This window comes from Panthera onca, chromosome C1, assembly GCF_046562875.1.
Source record: "Panthera onca isolate mPanOnc1 chromosome C1, mPanOnc1 haplotype 2, whole genome shotgun sequence".
NCBI lineage: Eukaryota > Metazoa > Chordata > Mammalia > Carnivora > Felidae > Panthera > Panthera onca.
In genome coordinates, this window is record NC_138346.1 from 127,168,373 (window position 1) to 127,191,750 (window position 23,378).

Here is a 23,378-nt window from a genome sequence, read left to right on the forward strand (position 1 = left end):
AGTTTCAGCTACCTGCAGTGAACTGCAGTCAGGAAGCACATCCTCCTCCTCTGACTACACATCAGAGGGCCAGTAGTAGCTTAACATCACATCACAACACCTACGTCATCTACCTCACTTCATCTCATCATGCAGGCATTTTCCATCTCACATCATCACGAGAAGAAGGGTGAGTACAGGACAATAAGATACTTTTAGAAAGAGAGAGAGAGGGACCACATTCACACAACTTTCATTACAGTATATTGTTATAATTATTCCATTTTCTTGTGGGTGATTTCTTATTGTGCCTAATTTATACATTAAACTTTATCACAGGTATGTAAATATAAGAAAAAACACAGTGTATGTAGGGTTTGGTACCACCTGCAGGTTCAGGCACCCACTAGGGGTCTTGGGACATATGCCCGCGGGTAAGGGAGGACCACTGTAATCAGTTTTTCTTGAAGGACGCATCAAGAAGGGCACACTGAGTGACGTTAAAGGTTCTCTGAATGTCCTGTTGAGAATTGTTAAGGCTAGGGCCAGAGTTTCACCTGCTTTATTTTTCTTCCTCTCTGCTAAATTTATCATGGCCATGCTCAATGGCACCGAGTCCATGATCATTCAGTTGGCAACTCACTGGGACCCCAGATGGCTTCTTGTTAACATGGGGGCGTTGTGGCCATCCCTACAGATGTTCCCTTGGCTCATCTTCTAGCTAACTTAGAGCAGACTTCTCTTCAGACACACATCTAGGAAGGCTATTCGCTTTCATGACAAGATGCCAATCTTGCCTCCATATGGTTTATTGTCTAACTGGGCCAGAAAAATGCTTCTTAGAGAAGGTGACATTTAAGCTGAATCTTTAAGGAAAGAGCAGAAGTTTGTCAAGCAAACCAAGAAAAGGGGGCACTTCAGTCAAAGGAAGAAGCTGTCATGAGACATTGATTGAAAGTGCTTGGAACCTTTAAAACGAGCAAGTGATCTGCTGTGGTTAAACCCCAAAAGAGGTGTGTTTGGGGTTCAGGTTTAGCCTATTTAGAAGTTCTTCAGCACACCATCCCACAGAGCCTTGCTCTGCTTCATTTCTTGACTGTCTCTTACATCCCTCTCAGTCCCACAGGGAGAGAGCAGCAGAGATAGGGGCAAAGAGAAGACATAGAGAAAGGGAGAGAGAGAAGCAGAGGAGGAGAAAGAGAGACAATGTATACAGATGTATGGTGGCTGGAATGTTTGTAAAGAGAAATGGCATGGTCTTCATGTGGTATCTAAAGAAAGGGAGCCCTAATCCACCAGGACTGTCCATGAACATGGACAACAGTCAATGTAGAGAGACTTCTTCTTCATTTAAATTTTGGATGGGCCCCAAAGGCCACCTGGTCCACTGCCTCCTTACTCAAGTATGAAGCCACCCAGGGACTGGGTGAAGTATAACTCAGAGGGCTTGACTCAGGGAAGTAGGTAGGAACAGGTGTGGCATGACTTTCTCAACCCTGAAATGCTCCCCTTCCCAAAAATTATCTCTCCCCAGCTTGCCAGCACATATAGCATTTTTTCATGTTATGTCATTTATTTTCGACCATTACCAAGTGGTATAATTCTCTCCGTTTCACTGCTGAGGTTTAGACCAAGAAAGGTAAGGAATATCCCCAGTGTTGCAAGCTAGTATATCATAAGGTTAGGATGAACTACCAATAACAAACACCTGAAATATGCAAGCTTAAATGAGATAGAAGTCCAAACGCAGGTAACTCAGGGCTGACATGACCATTACATGGTCACCATAGGCCTAGGACTTTTTAGGCTCTCTGCTCCATCATCTCTGGTATGTGGTGCAAGATGGCTGCTGGAGTTCCAGATATCACACCTACACTCCAAAGAGCAGGAAGGAGGAAGAAGGGACAACTATTTCTAACTATTTCTAACTCTGCACATTTTCACCTAGCTATCATTGGCTAAAAGATAGTCACATGATCACACAGTCTTTTAGATAATAATGTGTCCATCCAAAAGTCAAGTTCTGTTATTTCTAAATATAAGGAGAGTGGATATCCAGAAGACAGCTAGCACTCTGTTACAGCTGGAAAGAGACTAGATAGATATAGATCAATTTAATTCCACATTCCATCTATTTGCCATCACTCTCCTACTTTTCACTGTAGGATGAAAGAATGGCATTAGCCAAAACCCAAAGGTGTGAGATTCCAGGGCGGTTCAGAAGAGTGACAAGCTCCGTGTAGCAGGTACATCTGGGGTATAGCTAGATATAGTGTAGATGACATTAGAAAGGTAGGAAAGTATGGTGAAGAACCTTGGATACTCAAAAGTCAGTGGGAGTCACTGCAGGTTTTTGAGGAGGGGAGGAGCCTCTACTGAACTGGTGGCTGAGGATCCTGGGGACATGCTAAAGAGTCTAGTGTTCCGGGGGGCCTGCCTCTAATATTTGGCCTGTCTGTACCATTAGACAAGTTGTTTAACCTCTTTGCACCTTATTTTCCTCATCCGTACAAAAGTTCATGTAAATAAAGTGCCGAAAATAATCCCTGGCATAGAGTATGCTCTCTGAAACGGTTTTCTTTCTTTCTTTTTTTTATGTTGGTCTTGAATTCTATGAAGCCAAACAGGAAATGAAGTAGGGGGCGTTCCCTTGGGGCTGACGGATCCCAGAATCCAGTCAGGTCGCGACTTCCTTAACAGCCCCGTGTGGCTTTATAGGGTCTGGTCACTGTAAGGGGGCCTGCGAAGAGGATAGGGATTCTGGTGACCTTGGAACAGCACTCCACTCCAGATTCTTCCTCCTCCCAGATATTTCTCGCTCCTTCGTGGGTTCGGGCTCCAGGCTTAGTGCCTCCAGGCTCCAGATCCAGTCTCTTCTCTGAAAACCAGGCCGGGACTGGGTTGAGACAGTACCACTCTCATGCCCCTGTTCTGTGTCTGGTCCTGGGGGAGGGGTGGTGAAGGGGATGCTCATCTTGCCGCTGGAGTCCTTTAGCGGGAAGGAGATTTTGGCTGCCTGGTCCCTTGTAGCTACTCCTCAGGGCCAGAGAGTTTCCAGGGGATTCTCCAGGAGCCTCAGAAATCCCAACATCAAGGAGGGGTCAAATTTAAAAGGAAAACTTCTTCCCCAGGGCCTTGGAAATAATTAATATAACTTTGAAAGTAAAATTAATTTTCAACAGCGCTGCCCTTTTCCCCAGGTAATACTTTGATTAGTTCAAGGAGGGTATTGCCAAGATGCAAAACTGGGGGCTTGAAAGGATTTCTTACTCCAGCCTTCTTGTCACTCTGTATTTCATCAAAGCAGCAGCAAAAAGGGTGATGTGAGGTTGGTATCCTCAAAGCACCTCATACCTCATAAGTGGGGGAAATAGCCACTTGGACTGGGGTGGAGCTGATTGATGAGACTCCTGCCCAGGACTTCTGATGCCAGAGCCGGTAATTTCCCCTCACCAGCATGTGGCGCTGTTGGCCATTCCCTCCTCTGGTAACTCTTTCCTCTGATGTCTATGACACTAAGTTCCTTTCTTTTCTCTCCTCCCTATTTAACTGATTATTCTCCACAATCTTTACTGTCTCTCGTTCGTTTGTGTATCCCTCAGAGGCTGCCAAATCCCAATGAGCTATTTCAGAAGTATGTCTCAAATCTGTACTCTCCTCTCTTTTTTATTTTAGCTTTTAAAAAATCAAACACATAATTTTATTTATTTAAAAACAATTTTTTTTTTAACATTTATTTATCTTGGAGAGAGAGAGAGACAGAGTGCGAGTAGGGGAGGAGCAGAGAGAGAGGGAGGAGACAAAGAATCCAAAGCAGGCTCCAGGCTCTGAGCTGTAAGCACAGAGCTCAACGCGGGGTTCAAACTCACAGACAGTGAGATCATGACCTGAGCCGAAGTCAGACGCTTAGCTGACTGAGCCACCCAGGAGCCCCGCAAACACATAATTTTAAAAGGCAAATATGGCTAAGATGTTTCTAACTCGATAGAGCAGTCCCCTTCTCACATCAACCTGCCCCAGTGCTTGGTCCTCTCCTAAGAGGCAGAACTGCAGCATAAGGCTGTGCTGGTTGTGCAAAACTCAACTTTGGGGGTACCATTTAAACACTGTGAGTTGTGAAATGCACAACCACCATACATAGTAGTCTATTCAAGTTGTAACCAGTCGTCTTTTAGTCATTTCTTCTAGCATTTACCTTTATGACTCTAAATAATAAGATTGTACTGCTTTTTCTTGATTCTCGAATACCAGTTATTATGTATTGAGGTCCTCTGACAATGAATGATTACTTAGCTCTCTCAGACTCCCCCAACCACGCTATATGATTTCTCCTCTTTCATCTTTTTATCTGTGTAGTTATCTCACAATTTCATTTCAATCAGTATTCCATAGCTCCCTAATTAGAACCATGTAAAAGCTATTTACTGCTGTGTCACATAGTATACTATTATGGCTGCTTCCTTGTTCAGCTTTGGTTTTTCATATGGTTAATAGTTGCCTTCTTTTTTTCCCATTTCCTTGTTCAGCTTTAGTTTTCACATGGTTCATAGTTGCCTTCATTTTTTCCCCATTTTCTTAGTATTCAGTCTACTAATGACTGGCTCAATCTCCCCATTTCTTCCAGCAACTTCTCAAATGCAGTTTGGTATCATTTACACACACACTCTCTCTCTCTCTCCTGCCCCTCCCCCCCTCCACCAGAGAGTTGTCTTCTGAACTTTAAATCTCCCTGTTCTATAAACTGTTTACTGTTTAGGTCAGCTACACAGCTCTTGTCCTGAGACTTCTATTCACTAACCTGGGCATTCCTTTCACTTCTTTCCTTCTTGGACCTCATGCTTCCTCTTTCCTCGTTTGGTAGAGCATATTGCCTAGTAGTTTCTGTGTAGATATTATACAATGGAGTTAGGTTTGTTGAGATTTTTGTAATTCTGAAATATCTTTATTCTAACATCACACATCATGATAGTTTGACTAACTGTATATTCCTAGAGTGGAAATAATTTTTCTTCATAATACTGAATGTAGTTCTCCCCTGTCCTCTAGCTTTCAGGGGAGCTTCTAATTCTAAACTTCTGTATATAACCCGTTTTTTTGTCTGGAATATTTTTCTATTAATTCTTTACCCCTGGTATATTGAAATTTCATGAGGATGTGTCTTGGTGCAGCCTTTTAAAAGGTTTGTTTTGGGAGGAACACTTTTTGGACTTTTAATCTAGATACTTTTGTACTTTGGTTTTCCAAAATATCATCAAATTATGTCTTTGTTTTATCCATTTCCTCTGTTCTGTCTTTCTACAACTCTGCTGGTTTGCTATCAGAGGTAGAATCCTCCAATTTCCCTGTCTTTTTTATATTATTATTATTCATATCTTTATCTCTGTGTCCTACTTTCAGTGGGATTTTTCCAACTTAATCTTCCAATCCTTTTGAATTTTTAATTTTAGTTATATTGCTAATTTGCAAGAGCTTTTTCTTATTTTCTTACTGTTTCTTTTTTATAGCATCCTTGTTTCTCTGAGGATGCTAATTATTGCTTTCTTTAAAGTTCGTTTTCTTCTGCTCCTTGTTTTTTTCTTTTCTCTCTGATTTTTATGCTGTGGACATTTCTGAAAATCTAGACCACTTAACTTCTGTTCATTTTTAAGACTAAAATGATTGGAAGACTGATGGGAAGTCTTCTGTGATTAAGCAAGGCTTAATGACTGCTGGAGTTCAACCTATGGACTGGATGTTTTTTCCTTGGGGAAATATACGTGTGTGTGTATGCATGTGTGTGTGTCTGTCTCTTTTCCTCCTCCTTCTGCTGGGGCAATTTGAGATTCTCCAGAGAAGGACAATCCACTCTCCTCTCATGAGGGTGTAAGTGTGGCAGCTGGTATCTAGGGGTAGGGTAGGGGACTGTGTGTCTCACTATTCAGGATGCAGCCTCTCATGTATTTCCTGTCTTTTCAGTTGACCACCTCAGCCAAGCCTTCTGCTATGCCTGGTATCTCTGAATTCAGAGGCGCTCTCGTTCAGTTGTTCTCAAGAATAAATCTCTTCCAGGGTGCTTGGGTGGCTCGGTCGGTTAAGCATCTGACTTTGCATCAGGTCATGATCTCAGAGTTTGTGAGTTCGAGTCCTACATCAGGCTCTGTGCTGACCACTCAGAGCCTGGAGCCTGCTTCAGATTCAGTGTCTCCCTCTCTCTCTGCCCTCCCCTACTCGTGCTCTGTCTGTCTCTCTTTCAAAAGTAAATAAACATTAAAAATTTTTTTAAAAAAGAATAAATCTCTTCTTTCCCACCAACGTGAGGGAGGGATAGTCACCTGGATGGGCAGAGTTGGGGTCTGGAGGTCTAACTGATCCTTTTACAGACTTCCAGCCTATTCCCCCGTTCAACTATGGCACACTTTCATGCACCTGGTACTCCTGGGATTTTCATCTTTTTTGGGTTTTCAAAGTGAATAGAATTGCTTCTCACTAATACGCCCATCCAAAGACACTTAACTGTATTCATTTTAAGCTTTCTCTGCTCTGTTACATCAGTTCCCAACATCCCATGTAGTTTTTGTCTTTATATATTGAGGTTTGGGATTATGTATGTTTTCCAAGTTTCACCAGTGATGGAATGCATATTTTATTCGAGTCCTTCTTAGAGCTTCAGTGATTTTTTTTTAAGAGAAGTAAGCAGAAGTGTCAACTTAAAACCAAAAGATCCTGCCCTTTCCTGCCGTTGGCTGTGTGGAGTCAGCTCCTGGGTCTCTGACACCTGAAAATTGAGAGCTTCTTCCTGGCCTGGCAGCTGTACTTGGGAGTCTTACACCTGTCACCATGCCATACAACAAATATATTGCGTTACACCATAAATCTATGGATATTCTTTGGATTATCATGAGAAAAAGATACAGAAAGAAGGTCGAAAAAGCTCATGAATGTTTAAACAAGGCAAAAAAGATGATTCGTCGAAAAACCAAGCTTTGCCATAAACAGCACCATGCCGAGGAATCACAAATGAAAAAGACTCAGGATACATGAAGAGGGAAACCCTAAACAAAAGAATGATGAAAAGACTTCAAAAGAAGCAGTACCTGCGTATCTTCTGGAGAGGGAGGCACAGTCCAAGATGAAGTGCTTTCCAATAAGATTAAACGAGAAAATGGGGCATCTGGGTGGCTCAGTCAGTTAAGTGTCCAACTTTGGCTCAGGACATGATCTCACAGTTTGTGAGTTCGAGCCCCGCATTGGGCTCTGTGCTGACAGCTCAGAGCCTGGAGCCTGCTTTGGACTCTGTGTCTCCCTCTTTCTCTGCTCCTTTCCCACTTGCACTATGTCTCTTTCTCCAAATAAATAAATAAACAAATAAACATTAAAAATTTTTTTTAAAAGATTAAACAAAAAATGGAAAGAGAAAGTAGAAAAATGGGAAGTCCCTCTACCCAGAGTTCATGACCAGGGAGAAACAGAGGTGTTAAAAGTTATTTGAACAGGAAAGAGAAAGAAAAAAAGCACGGAAGAGGATGGCTACTAAAGACCGCTTTATTGGAGATGGCTTTCCTTGGAAACCACCTAAATATGAAAGATTCATTAGGCCCAGGGGCTTACGTTTCAAAAAGACCCATGATACAACGTGAACTGGAAGCCACCTTTTGCCTGCCAATTCTTGTTGTAAAGAAGAAATCCCTCTTTCCCACTTACAATTTTGGGTGTTATTACCAAAGGTCCAGTCACTGAGGTGAATGTGAGTGATTTGGACATTGTGACACAAGGAAGCAAGGTTCTTTGGGGAAAATATGCCTGGGTTGCCAACAGTCCTGAAAATGATGGATGCATAAATGCAGTCTTGCTGGTTCAACAGCAGTTTCATGCAAGTAACTCTTTATGATTATTGAAGACTGCACACCAATCAGGAGAACCGCCATTACTGGGATGTTTGTGAATACTACCAGGCAGCTTTGCATGTCTGCAGTCATCAAGAGAACTATTTATTCTCTTGTAAAAAAAAAAATTAAAATAGAGAAGTTTCACAAAAAAACAACTTAGAGACCCCCACCCCTTCCTTGTGCCTTCCACATCCACTGCTTAATCTACTTTTTCATTGACTTTTAAATATCCTCTAGCTGCTTTCCTGGTCTCCAATGTCTTTCCCCTCTAATTCATCCTTTACAGATAACCTGATCTGATCACATACCTCCCCAACTCAAGACCATTCTATGTCTACTCATAACGAACAGAACGATGTCCTTACCAGTTTGGTTTCAACCATCCTTTCCAGTCTTTCATTTACCTCTAGACTCATAAACTCGATTTTCAACATGTATCTACTGAAAAGTTACTATATTCCAGGTCCATTGGAGGCATTTGTAGATACAAAGATGAAAACACAGTTCATGCACTCAGAAATCTCAGAGTCGCAGATAAGTAAAGACTGCTTCCCATCCCCACATCTGTCTGTTAAAATTCTGTCCATTCAAAGTCAACCTCAAGCAACAAGCCTCCTCTATCTTCGTGTTGGAATTAATCTCTTCCATCCCCAGGCTCCCCTGAGCATTTCCCTGTACTGCTATTAGAACATTGAATCCAGATTACCTTGAATAGGCCTGTAGATATGTTTTCTCCCTCACTTTATGTAGGACTCCTTTGTGGTAGGGACAACAGAGATCTCTGTCACATCAGGAAAGAGTTCTGCATAAAGCAGGAACTCAATAAAAATGTATTGAGAATATTAAGTTTTCCTGTTACTGAATTCAAGGAAGAAGTGTTTGGTTGGTATTTATATGAGGGACACTGCATTGCTTTATTTATTCTTTGGCATTCAAACATTTATTAACCTGCTGTGGACCGGGCCTGTGCCATACACTGTGGTTACAAAGATGAAAAAGGCACAGTTGTGTCCTGAAGTGGCTCACGGTCCAGGGAGAAGAAGACAGTAGTGCAAATAATTGCAAAAGCATGAGACAGGGGCTATAATAGAGGCAGAGCAGGGCAGGAAGAACTTAGAGCCCTGCCTGCAAAGGGGGGCGGCACCAGAAGGAAGGTGATATCCAGGCAAACATGTGAAGGATGGAGAGCAGTTCCCTAGAGAGAGAAGGAATAAAAAGGAAATCCTAACGGATGTTATTTTCTCTTTTGGCTGTAGTGAAGGGGGGGGACCCCAGTTCTTGTTCAAACAGATTCACCCTTTCAATATTCAAATGCTTGTGAAGGACCTACTTACTGTGAGCTGGGTCCCCTGCTAGGCAGATATTTTTAATATACATTCTCTAAAAAGCAGATAAAGGAGCTTCACATTTTAATTCAAAGGGTTTTATGAAGAACTGCAATAATGTAGTCCAGATAAGTGTTCTGATGATTTCTTATTTCAAAGAAAAAGCTTAGAAGAATGCAAGTAGCTAACGTATCCATTAGGCAGTTTCTCTCAAATATCTGCTGTCCCCCGCAAGCATTTGGCAAGAGCTGCATTGCAATCAATTCCTGGTTGAATTATCTGATGAGGGTCGGAAATGCCATTATTCTGAGTTGTTGATTAAAGAGGGATTCACATGCTGTATATACCAGATGTGCAGGAGGTGGGGCCGACGGCCTATGCTGAATGATTAGGGAGCCTGATTTGTATTCTTTCTCAGAGGCAGGGGCCATGAACTTCTCATAGTGGCTAAGGAAGGAACTGTGCATGTGTCCGTGTGTGTGTGTGTGTGTGTGTGTGTGTGTGTAATAGTGACCTCATGCCAAGCAACGCATTAGACATTATGTTCTTAAATTTTCACTGTAATCCTTTTGAGATAGATGTGTTATGGAGATGCCTGGTGACACACAGCATTATTTAATTTATCTGTTATAATTATTGTGATGATTTATGCGGCAATTTTAGCTGGGAAACTGCCAGCCAGTTCTCAGTATAAGTAGACACAGTCACATTGGGACATCTTCCTGTCTAGGGAAGGGTCACTAGAGTAGTTTCTCCAGTAAATGTAATGACAAGCAGGCACTGCATGCCCCAGGGAAGGTTATATAACAGCACCCATTTGGTGATCGACTGTTTGTCCCTCCTAATCTCTCCAAATCTGGGGAGCTTTTAGGTAGAAAGGGACTGTGAACATCCAGGGAGCTAAGGGGTAAAGACCCTTCTTTTTGAGGTTCAACATGATTAGAACTTCTTTAAATGAATGTTCCCCTGACTTCAATGTTAACTTCACAAGAACAAGGTTTACCTCTGTGTCCACAGGACCTAGATGGTAGCTAGCACTAGTAGGTGCTCAATAAATACCATTGAGTGACTCTTATCCCCCAGTTCTTTACCCTATACCCTCCTCCCAAGTTTTCCAGAATAAACTTTTACCCTCCCTTTTTTATGAATATTATATAATTTATTAAATAATACAGCTCTACATGGAGGATATTTCCTCCATTTTTTAATTATTTTTTTAAATATGAAATTTATTGTCAAATTGGTTTCCATACAACACCCAGTGCTCAACCCAGCAGGTGCCCTCCTCAATGCCCATAACCCACCCCCCACCATCAACACTCAGTTTGTTCTCAGTTTTTAAGAGTCTCTTATGGTTTGGCTCCCTCCCTCTCTAACCTTTTTTTTCTTCCTTCCCCTCCCCCATGGTCTTCTGTTAAGACTCTCAGGATCCACATAAGGGTGAAAACATATGGTATCTGTCTTTCTCTCCATGACTTATTTCACTTAGCATCACACTCTCCAGTTCCATCCACGTTGCTACAAAAGGCCATATTTCATTCTTTCTCATTGCCACATAGTATTCCTTTGTATATATAAACCACAATTTCTTTATCCATTTGTCAGTTGATGGACATTTAGGCTCTTTCCATAATTTGGCTATTGTTGAGAGTGCTGCTATAAACATTGAGGTACAAGTGCCCCTATACGTCAGCACTCCTGTATCTCTTGGGTAATTCCTAGCAGTGCTATTGCTGGGTCATAGGGTAGGTCTATTTTTAATTTTTTGAGGAACCTCCACACTGTTTTCCAGACCGGCTGCACCAGTTCGCATTCCCACCAACAGTGCAAGAGGATTCCCATTTCTCCACATCCTCTCCAGCATCTATAGTCTCCTGATTTGTTCATTTTAGCCACTCTGACTGGCGTGAGGTGATATCTGAGTGTGGTTTTGATTTGTATTTCCCTGATGAGGAGCGACATTGAGCATCTTTTCATGTGCCTGTTGGCCATCCGGATGTCTTCTTTAGAGAAGTGTCTATTCATGTTTTCTGCCCATTTCTTCACTAGATTATTTGTTTTTTGGGTGTGGAGTTTGGTGAGCTCTTTATAGATTTTGGATACTAGCCCTTTGTCTGATATGTCATTTGCAAATATCTTTTCCCATTCCGTTGGTTGCCTTTTAGTTTTGTTGGTTGTTTCCTTTGCAGTGCAGAAGGTTTTTATCTTCATGAGGTCCCAATCATTCATTTTTGCTTTTAATTCCCTTGCCTTTGGGGATTGTAAAGTAAGAAATCACTGTGGCTGAGGTCAGAGAGGTTTTTTCCTGCTTTCTCCTCTAGGGTTTTGATGGTTTCCTGTCTCACATTCAGGTCCTTTATCCATTTTGAGTTTATTTTTCTAAATGGTGTAAGAAAATGGTCTAGTTTCATCCTTCTGCAAGTTGCTGTCCAGTTCTCTCAGCACCATTTGTTAAAGAGACTGTCTTTTTTTCCATTGGGTATTCTTTCCTGCTTTGTCAAAGATTAGTTGGCCATATTTTTGTGGGTCTAATTCTGGGGTTTCTATTCTATTCCATTGATCTGTGTGTCTGTTTTTGTGCCAATACCATGCTGTCTTGATGATTACAGCTTTGTAGTAGAGGCTAAAGTCTGGTATTGTGATGCCTCCCGCTTTGGTCTTCTTCTTCAAAATTACTTTGGCTATTCAGGGTCTTTTGTGGTTCCATACAAATTTTAGGATTGCTTGTTCTAGCTTCGAGAAGAATGCTGGTGCAATTTTGATTGGGATTACATTGAATGTGTAGGTAGTATTGACATTTTAACAATATTTATTCTTCCAATCCACGAGCATGGAATGCTTTTCCATTTCTTTATATCTTCTTCAATTTCCTTCATATGCTTTCTATAGTTTTCAGCATACAGATCTTGTACATCTTTGGTTAGGTTTATTCCTAGGTGTTTTATGCTTCTTGGTGCAATTGTGAATGGGATCAGTTTCTTTATTTGTCTTTCTGTTGTTTCATTATTAGTGTATAAGAATGCAACTGAGGGGCGCCTGGGTGGCTTAGTCGGTTGAGCGTCCGACTTTGGCTCAGGTCAAGATCTCGTGGTCTGTGAGTTCAAGCCCCGCATCAGGCTCTGTGCTGACAGCTCAGAGCCTGGAGCCTGTTTCGGATTCTATGTCTCCCTCTCTGTCTCTGCCCCTCCCCTGTTCATGATTTATCTCTCTCTGTCTCAAACATAAATAAAACATTAAAAAAATTTTTTTAATAAAAAAAAAGAATGCAACTGATTGCTGTACATTGATTTTTTTATCCTGCGACTTTGCTGAATTCATGTATCAGTTCTAGCAGACTTTTGGTGGAGTCTATCGGGTTTTCCATGTATAATATCATGTCATCTGCAAAAAGTGAAAGCTTGACTTCATCTTTGCCAATTTTGATGCTTTTGATTTCCTTTTGTTGTCTGATTGCTGATGCTAGCACTTCCAACACGATGTTAAACAACAGCGGTGAGAGTGGACATCCCTGTCGTGTTCCTGATCTCAGGGGGAAAGCTCTAACTTTTTCCCCATTGAGGATGATATTAGCTGTGGGTTTTTCATAAATGGCTTTTATGACCTTTAAGTATGTTTCTTCTATCCCGACTTTCTCGAGGGTTTTTATTAAGAAAGGGTGCTGGATTTTGTCAAATGCTTTTTCTGCATCAATCGACATGATCATATGGTTCTTACCTTTTCTTTTATTAATGTGATGCATCACATTGATTGATTTGCAAATGTTGAACCAGACCTGCAACCCAGGAATGAATCCCACTTGATCATGGTGAATAATTCTTTTTATATTCTGTTGAATTCGAGTTGCTAGTATCTTATTGAGAATTTTTGCATCCATATTCATCAGGGATATTGGCCTGTAGTTCTCTTTTTTTGCTGGGTCTCTGTCTAGTTTAGGAATCAAAGTAATGCTGGCTTCGTGGAATGAGTCTGGAAGTTTTCCTTCCCTTTCTATTTTTTGAAACAGCTTGAGAAGGATAGGTATTATCTCTGCTTTAAATGTCTGGTAGAACTCCCCTGGGAAGCCATCTGGTCCTGGACTCTTATTTGTTGGGAGATTTTTGATAACAGATTCAATTTCTTCACTGGTTATGGGTCTGTTCAAGTTTTCTATTTCTTCCTGTTTGAGTTTTGGAAGGGTGTGGGTACTTAGGGATTTGTCCATTTCTTCCAGGCTGTCCAGTTTGTTGGCATATAATTTTTCATAGTATTCCTTGATAATTGCTTATATTTCTGAGGGATTGGTTGTAATCATTCCATTTTCATTCATGATTTTATCTATTTGGGTCATCTCCGTTTTCTTTTTGAGAAGCCTGGCTAGAGGTTTATCAATTTTGTTTTTTTCAAAAAAAACAACTCTTGGTTTCATTGATCTGCTCTACAGTTTTTTTAGATTCTATATTGTTTATTTCTGCTCTGATCTTTATTATTTCTCTTCTTCTGCTGGGTTTAGGCTGTCTTTGCTGTTCTGCTTCTATTTCCTTTAGGTGTGCTGTTAGATTTTGTATTTGGGATTTTTCTTGTTTCTTGAGATAGGCCTGGATTGCAATGTATTTTCCTCTCAGGACTGCATTTGCTGCATCCCAAAGCGTTTGGATTGTTGTATTTTCATTTCCATTTGTTTCCATATTTTTTAAAAATTTCTTCTCTAATTGCCTGGTTGACCCATTCGTTCTTTAGTAGGGTGTTCTTTAACCTCCATGCTTTTGGAGGTTTTCCAGACTTTTTCTTGTGGTTGATTTCAAGCTTCATAGCATTGTGGTCTGAAAGTGTGCATGGTATGATCTCAATTCTTTTATACTTATGAAGGGCTGTTTTGTGACCCAGTATGTGATCAATCTTGGAGAATGTTCCCTGTGCACTCGAGAAGAAAGTAGATTCTGTTGCTTTGGGATGCAGAGTTCTAAATATATCTGTCAAGACTATCTGTTCCAATGTATCATTCAGGGCCCTTGTTTCTTTATTGATCCTGTGTCTAGATGATCTATCCATTACTGTAAGTGGAGTATTAAAGTCCCCTGCAATTACCACATTCTATCAATAAGGTTGCTTATGTTTGTGATCAATTGTTTTATATATTTGGGGGCTCCTGTATTCAGCACATAGACATTTATAATTGTTAGCTCTTCCTGATGGATAGACCCTGTAATTATTATATAATGACCTTCTTCATCTCTTGTTACAGCCTTTAATTTAATGTCTAGTTTGTCTGATATAAGTATGGCTACTCCAGCTTTCTTTTGACTTCCAGTAGCATGATAGATAGTTCTCCATCCCCTCACTTTCAATCTGTAGGTGTCCTCAGGTCTAAAATGAGTCTCTTGTAGACAGCCAGTAGGTGGGTCTTTTTTTTTTTATCCATTCTGATACCCTATGTCTTTTGGTTGGAGCATTTAGTCCATTTACACTCAGTGTTATTATAGAAAGATATGGGTTTAGAGTCATTGTGATGTCTGTAGGTTTCATGCTTGTAGTGATGTCTCTGGTACTTTGTGGTCCTTGCAACATTTCACTCAGAGTCCCCCTTAGGATCTCTTGTAGGGCTGGTTTGGTGGTGATGAATTCCTTCAGTTTTTGTTTGGGAAGACCTTTATCTTTCTTCTATTCTGAATGACAGACTTGCTGGATAAAGGATTCTTGGCTGCATATTTTTTCTCTTCATCACATTGAAGATTTCCTGCCATTCCTTTCTGGCCTGCCAGATTTCAGTAGATAGGTCTGTTACTAGTCTTACCGGTCTCCCTTTATATGTTAGAGCATGTTTATCCCTAGCTGCTTTCAGAATTTTCTCTTTATCCTTGTATTTTGCCAGTTTCACTATGATATGTCGTGCAGAAGATCGATTCAAGTTATGTCTGAAGGGAGTTCTCTGTGCCTCTTGGATTTCAATGCCTTTTTCCTTCCCCAGATCAGGGAAGTTCTCAGCTATGATTTCTTCAAGCACACCTTCAGCACCTTTCTCTCTCTCTTCCTCCTCTGGAATCCCTGTTATACGTATATTATTGTGTTTCACTGCATCATTTAGTTCTCTAATTTTCCCCTCATACTCCTGGATTTTTTTATCTGTTTTTCTCAGCTTCTTCTTTTTCCATAATTTTATCTTCTAATTCACGTATTCTCTCCTCTGCCTCTTCGATCCGAGCTGTGGTCGCCTCCATTTTATTTGGCACCTCATTTATAGCATTTTATTTCATCAGGACTATTTTTTAGTCTTTTGATCTCTGTAGCAATAGATTCTCTGCTGTCCTCTATACTTTTTTCAAGCCCAGCGATTAATTTTATGACATTATTCTAAATTCTTGTTCTGTTATATTGCCTAAATCGTTTTTGATCAATTCGTTAGCTGTCACTACTTCCTGGAGTTTCTTTTGAGGAGAATTCTTCCGTTTCATCATTTTGGATAGTCCCTGAGGTGGCACGGAATTGCAGGGCACTTCTCCTGTGCTGTCTGGAGTAACTTGTGTTGGTGGGCGGGGCCGCAGTCAGACCCGATGTCTGCCCCAAGCCCACTGCTTGAGCCACAGTCAGACTGGTGTGTGCCTTATCTTCCCCTCTCCCAGGGCAGCACTCACTGTGGAGTGGTGTGGCCCCTGTCTGGGCTACTTGCGCACTGCCAGTCTTGTGGTGCTGCTTTGATGGAATCTGCTGTATTAGCCAGGGTGGATCCACGGGGTGCACAGGGGTGGGAGGGGCAGGCTCAGCTCCCCTGCAGGAGGGGCCCTGCAGCACTGGGAGGGAGGCCAACCAGTCGGATCCATAGAAGCACAGTGTTGGGTGTTTGCAGGGTGCAAGCAAGTTCGGTGAACTGGTTCCCTTTGGGATTTTGGCTGGGGGATGGGAGAGGGAGATGGCACTGGCCAGCGCCTTTGTTCCCTGCCGAGCTGAGCTCTGTCTTCCAGGGCTCAACACCTCTCCCTCCCAGTGTCCTCTCGCCCTCCCACTCTCGGAGCAGAGCTGTTGACTTATAACATTCCAGATGATAAGTCCCGCTGGCTGTCAGAACACACTCCGTCCGGCTCCTCCGCATTTGCAAGCCAGACTCGGGGGCTCTGCCTTGCCTGGTGGGCTGGCTGCCCCTCCACCGCCCAGCTCCCTCCCGCTAGTCCGCTTAGTGCGCACTACCTCTCCGCCCTTCCTACCCTCTTCTGTGGGCCTTTTGTCTCCTCTTGACTCCAGAGAGTCCATTCTGCTAGTCTTCTGGCAGTTTTCTGGGTTATTTAGGCAGGTGTGGGTGGAATCTAAGTGATCAGCAGGACAAGGTGAGCCCAGAATCCTCCTATGCCGCCACCTCCGCCCTATCTCTACCCTCCCTTTTTTATTAACTCTCTGTTCATTCATATCCCTGAAATCGCTAACCAAAAACTGCAGCAGCTTCTACAGTCTCTTTATACATTCACACTCCATTGAAAATGATAAAATCGTGTCCTCAAATAGAAGAGAACATTTGTCTGGTTTGTTGTAACAAATCGGAGGATGTGCAACCAGATTATCTGACATTTATGCCAAGTTGTTTAAGTAAATAAGCTCAAAAGAGGTGGTAGGTATTAAGAGTGTATGTTAAACCATTCATTATTGGCATTGTATGAGGAAGATCCTACTTCTGATTTTAATAATAATGTTTCTTCACTGGAAGTGATGATAAATTTGTTTTGAAATGACATGTTGTTTGTAAAAAGATTTAAACCTAAGCCTTAAATGGCTTTAGCTGAATTCCATTCAAAGTGTGTTTAAATGACTCTGTCATCATTATTCTGAGGTTTTTAGAACTCTTTATAAACCACAAGATGACAGAATTAGACAAATTTGATTTTAGCCTGTCAGTAATCTGGTATCTATGATTTGAGAGGAAATCAATGCCTTTTAAATTCAATTCAACAAACACACGGTGAAAACCAACTGTGTGCCCAGCTTCGTGACATGAGCAAAAGATAGAAAAATGTAAAACAAGGTCCCTGCCTCTAAGAAGCTTATAATCTAGTAGGGAGAGACAGGTGACTAAGGAGATGGTTCTAGTGCAGAAAGAAGAGATGGAACCAGATCTAAGATTCTTCTGAGGCTTTTTTACAGGACAGAGGCAGCGTCTATGCACTGTCATAGGAGAGAAGGCAGAGCGCACATTTACAAATGTAGTTTTTATTCTGAATTGTCGAGAGGTTCATTCCATCTTAATCTTCTTTATCCACTTAATCCCTCTATTACTGTTATGTGTATGATCAGATTCAGGGCAATAATATTTAGGTTTAGAATAAGCTTAAAGGAGAAATGCTGGCCTTCAGTCTTGTCAAGAATATCTATCTGAAGTATTGAGATGAACAATGAAAGGCAAACAACTAAACAGCCTACAATTCTGCCTTCCTTGATTAAAACTGTAAGTGAAATTTCTTCTCAGTTTATTCTATACAGTATCATAAGTATTTTTTAAATTTTTAAATGTTTATTTATTTTTGACAGAGAGACAGGGCATGAGTGGGGGAGGGGCAGAGAGAGAGGGAGACACAGAATCCGAAGCAGGCTCCAGGCTCCGAGCTGTCAGCACAGAGCCCGACGCGGGGCTCAAACTCACAGACTGCGAGATCATGACCTGAGCCAAAGTCAGATGCTCAACTGACTGAGCCACCCAGGTGCCCCTATCATAAGTATTTTTAAATTGCTATAAAAATGGTCCTGGCTGGGAAAAAAATGGTCTTGGATGTATATCCATCTTTTTGTCAGGATGCTGTCTTTACAAAAGGGACCAAGGAAGAGCAACCTTCAGACCAGATATTCTAGAAATCACCACTATTCTGGAAGGCACCTCTCAAGATATGTCTGAAAAATATCAGATTCAGGAAGGTGTTCACATTTTCCCTGATGTTGTTATTTTTTAACTATATTTTTAAATATATGATTTAAATATGTTTAAATTTTTTTAATATGTTATTTTTTAAATTATTTTAATGCTTATTTATTTTTGGGAGAGAGAGAGAGACAGAGCGTGAGCAGGGTAGGGACAGAGAAAGAGAGAGACAGAATCTGAAGCAGGCTCCAGGCTCTGAGCTGTCAGCACAGAGCCCGACGCGGGGCCTGAACTCACAGACTGTGAGATCATGACCTGAGCTGAAGTCAGACGCCCAACAGACTGAGCCACCCAGGTGCCCCTTAAACGTGTTATTTTTTAAATATGCTATGCTAAGCACTTTCCCTGCATTATCTCAGTCAGTCTCATAGCAATGCTATAAACAAGGCTCTACTGTCTTTCCTCATTTTAAATGAAAAAAAAAGTTTTTTGAGTCACAAAGCCTCCAGGGTGTGAGGCTCACGTGGGCAGATTTTATTTTTTATTCCCTGATATGTACTTAGAGCCTAGAACAGAGCCTGGAATTATACAGATGTTCATAAATACTTGTTGAATGAATGAGAGGAAGGATGACTAAAAGGTAGAGAATTTTCTCAAGGCCACATAGATAGTAAAGGGTAGAGTCAGGACTCCAACTCAGGTCTGTTTGATTGCAAATCCTCTGTTTCTACCTCCTATGCACTATTATCTGCCCATGGCTTGAAACTGCCTTTTCAGTCAGATCCAGACAGCTGAAAGATCAGAGTATCCGACATTTCCAGAGACACCAGTTGCCTGGCTGACCCAGTTAGTCTGACCAAGAAGCTTGATTGAGAGTGGAGGGTCAGTCCTTGTTTTAAGGGGATCCAAAAGCAGAAACAGTGATGGCAAATTCACTCTTACATTCCATAAAAATTGGAGTCTTTGAAGATGTGTTGTGGAGGTTGAATAATATTCTGTATGTAATGGACTTGGTCTAAATTCAAGTCCATTAAGCACTTAATACATAATTGCACCTAATACACAATTGCAAGAACTAAGGGGGTGAGTATAAATTTTGTAGAACATACTAGGTCCTACTAAAACTTCGAAATCAAGGGGTGGTAAAGCTTTAGACTGACAGACATTTAGCTTAAGACATTGGTAAAACGAATGCCTGATATAGCTACCTGACTCACATAATAAATAATAATAATAATTTGAATGAGCTTCCCATTTGCATTCCAATTTTAATATAACGAGGATATTGGGAAATGTATTTTTTTTTAAATTTTTTAATTTTTTATTTATTTTTGAGAGAGAGAGAGACAAAGTGTGAGCAGGGGAGGGGCAGAGAGAGAGACACACACACAGAATCTGAAGCAGGCTACAGGTTCCGAGCTGTCAGCACAGTGCCTGACGCGGGGCTCAAACGCGTAAACCACGAGATCATGACCTGAGCCAAAGTCAGACGCTTAACCGACTGAGCCACCCAGGCGCCCCAGGAAATGTATTTTTAAAATTCTATTCTAAGTACTTTATAAATCTGAACTCACCCCTTGGAGCAGCTTTGGAGACAGAGATCATCATCACAGATGCTTCCATAGATTTGATTTCATTCTGTCAGTAATCGGTTAATCTATGATTTGAGAGGTAATGGAAGCACGAAAAAGTGAAGTTATTTTCCAAGATCCCACAGCTGCTTGGTGCAGAGTTAGGATTCAAACCCCGACAGTCTGGCTTCAAGTCTGTTCTCTTAGCCACTATGCTCCAGCAAAGGGAAAGGTGTGATCAGGCCTTATTCCTATGCTTCCTGGGACCTAGAACTGGCTCTTTCTATGGCCTTAGGGTAGAGACTGTATAACAGACAACAGAGTACAGATTTGTAATGCTTCTGATGGAGCCGGGGTTGGGGCATGGCCTCATATTAAGCCTTTTTGCATACCTGGAATAAAAGCACTGTACCACCTACTATTCAGAGTAGTTAAGAGCAGTAAAGACACTGATACATACAGAAGTCTATAGTAAACTTTATTATACTATAGTATATATATATAGTATATACACTATAGTATATGTATATAGTATATATATATAGTATATTATATATATAGTATATATATAGTATACTATAGTATATAGTGTTGTTATAGTATTATAATACTATAGTATTATACTATATATATAGTATATAGTATAGTATTATACTATAGTAAACTTTATTATACTATAGTATATAGTATACTATAGTATATAGTATGTATAGTATATATATAGTGTATATATATATATGTATATATATATACACTATGCTATATTATACTATACTATATACTATACTATAGTATATAGTATATACTATAGTATACTATACTATATACTATATACTATAGTATACTATACTATATACTATAGTATACTATACTATATACTATACTATAGTATATAGTATATATACTATGGTGTATAGTATTATTATAGTATTATAATACTATAGTATTATCCTATATATATAGTGTATAGTATAGTATTATACTATAGTAAACTTTATTTGTTTATTTGTGTATTTATTATTTCAGGTATAATTAACATGCCATGTTATATTAGTTTCAAGTGTACAGTATAAAGATTCAGTAATCCTATATATTTCTCAGTGCTCAACAGGATAAGTGCTTTATCTATTTTACCCATCCTTTTTGGCAACCACCAGTTTGTCCTCTATATTTAAGAAACTTTGGGTTTTTTTGTTTGTTTGTGTTTGTTTTGTTTCTTAAATTCCAAGTATAAGTGAAGTCATATGGTACTTTTTTTTCTCTGACTTATTTTACTTAGCATTATACCCTCTAGATACATCCATGTTATTGCACATGGCAAAATTTCATTCTTTTTTATGGCTGTGTAATATTCCAGTGTGTGTGTGTGTGTGTGTGTGTGTGTGTGTGTGTGTGTATGTGTGTGTGTGTACAGTTCATATATATAAACTTTAATGTGTCATGCACAAGTAGGAAACTGTTGTTCATTATCCTTCATTACTCAGCCTGAATATAAACTGTTTAAGGGCAGGGTCTGAATTCCTGTTTCTTTTTAGGTCTCTCTCAGGGGCAAGCACAGGGCTCTGCACTCACAGGAGATCCTATGGTTCATCAACCATACCACACCTGGCTCTTTGGAAGGAATACCTGTGGCCCCAGAAGTTTCAATTAATGCCCCTCTGACTTGCAGCAAAACCATGTATCTTTCTGATTTGATTATATATAAATGAAACCCCAAGACTATAATGTCTAATAAGGTGTGAGAGAATTAGTTGCTGTTCATCAGTGTCTTAGAAGCACGTTCATGGGACAGGGTCTGGGTGTTGTCTTAGTTCCTTGTTGAGGCTTTAGAGTTTATGTCTTTGGGAGACAAATGTCTCATTAAAGCAAACAAAGAAAAAAACCAACTAGTCCCTTCACTGAAGTGCAGTCAGCTTTTGCACATAACGTTCTTTCTTTGCTTTGTCTGGTGGAGGCTGTTTAGGGTCACAGGCAAACACATCACATTCCAAGCAGTCCTCCATCGTCCTGCTGACATCTTCCAATTCCTTGAAAAACACGTAAGCAGCTCCCAGTATCAAAACCTCAAAATAAATGAAGCAAAAGTTGAGAGAATTCAAGGGAGAAATAAACAAATCCACAATCCTAGTTGGATATGTTAACACTCATCACACAGTTATTGATAGAATCAAGTAGACAAAATAAGTGAGGATATAAAAGACTTGATCGCTATCAGCCAACTGGATCTAATTGACTTTTATAGAATGTTATACTATACCCCAAAACCACATAATACTCATCATTTTGAAGTGCATGTGGAATATTTATAGACCATATTTTTAAAATAAATTTCAAAAGATCAAACTGATACAGAATATGTTCTTATCCATGGCTAAATTTAATTTAATCATAAGACAATCTAGAAAAGGTCCAAATATTTAGAAATTAAGCAATAATAATCAAGGGCCAATGAAGTAATCACAAGGGAAATAAGAAAATACTTCTAACCAAATGACGATAATTTCACAACATATTAAAAGCTGCGGGATGTAGGCAAAGCTGTGCATAGAGGGAAATTTATTGTTTTGAATTTCTTTGTTAGCAACAAAGAAAGTCCTAAAAATCAGTGATCTAAGCTTACTGCCATTTTAATAACCTGGAAAAACAAGAACAAATTAAATCAAAAATAAGTAGAAGAAAATAAATAATAAAAATAAGAACAGAAATCAATTAATTTTTTTAAATGGACAAACAGCAAATAAAATCAACAGAATCAAATGTTGATTATTTGAAAGGATTAATAAAATTGATAAAAAAATCTCCCTACACTGATTGTGAAGATTATAAAATGTGCTTGAAAATTTATACCCTTCCCATCAAGAGCTGTAATCCATGTTCCCTTCCCTCAATCTGAGGTAGCCTTGGTAACTTTGTTTGTAACCAGTAGAGGTTGATAGAAGTAGCACTACTTTAGTTCCGAGCTTCTTCAGAAAAAGGCCAAGCAGCTTCCACCTGATTCTCTTGGGGTGATTGCTCAGAAGGAATCATGCTGGAGGGACCACATGGAGGCACTTCATCAGCAATCCCAGCCCGGCCCCCAGTAGCCAGCACCACTGCCAGCCCCGGAGGAAGCCATCTTGGACATCCAACCTAGTGGAGTCTTAGATGACGAAGCCCTAGCTGACAGATGAATTCAACGACACTGAAGACTCCAAGCAAGAACTTTCAGTTGAAGTCTTCTCGAATTTCTGACCCACAAAATCATTAGTAAATTAAAGTGATGCTTTTAAGCTGCTGATGTTAGGGGCAAGTTATTATGCAGCAGTAGTATACCCCACATACTGATCAAGAACCAAAAAGAGCAAATATAAATTCCAATATCAGAAGGGAAGGAGAGGGCAACACTAAAGATATTACACATTAAAAAGAAAAAATCATGGCAACATTATGAAAAACTTCATGCCAATATATTTGGCAGTTTAGATGAAGTGAATACATTTCTTGAATGACACAAATTGCCAAAACTGATACAATACAGAAAATCTAAAACCCTATATCTATATGATAATGAAAAGAAATTAAATTCCTATGCAAAAGTCTTCCCACAAAAGAAACTCCAGTCCCAGACAGTTCAACAATAAATTCAATCAAATAAGGAAGAAATGATACTAATATTTACAAAAGCTCAGAAAATATAGAAGCTAATTAGGAATACTTTCTACCTCATCTTATGAGGCCAGCACAATCTTGATCAAAGACAAAGATGTTATTAAAAAACCAGACTTCAGACCTTTAGTCCTTCATCAACATAGATGCAAATATTAACAACATGTTAGCAAATAACATC

The 23,378-nt window shown here is 40.1% G+C and overlaps 1 pseudogene; it reads left to right on the forward strand.

Annotated features, from left to right (window-relative positions):
- The first annotated feature begins 6,795 nt into the window (after nucleotides 1-6,795).
- LOC144617031 (ribosome biogenesis protein NSA2 homolog pseudogene) lies at nucleotides 6,796-7,846 on the forward strand (annotated as a pseudogene).
- The last annotated feature ends 15,532 nt before the right edge of the window (nucleotides 7,847-23,378 follow it).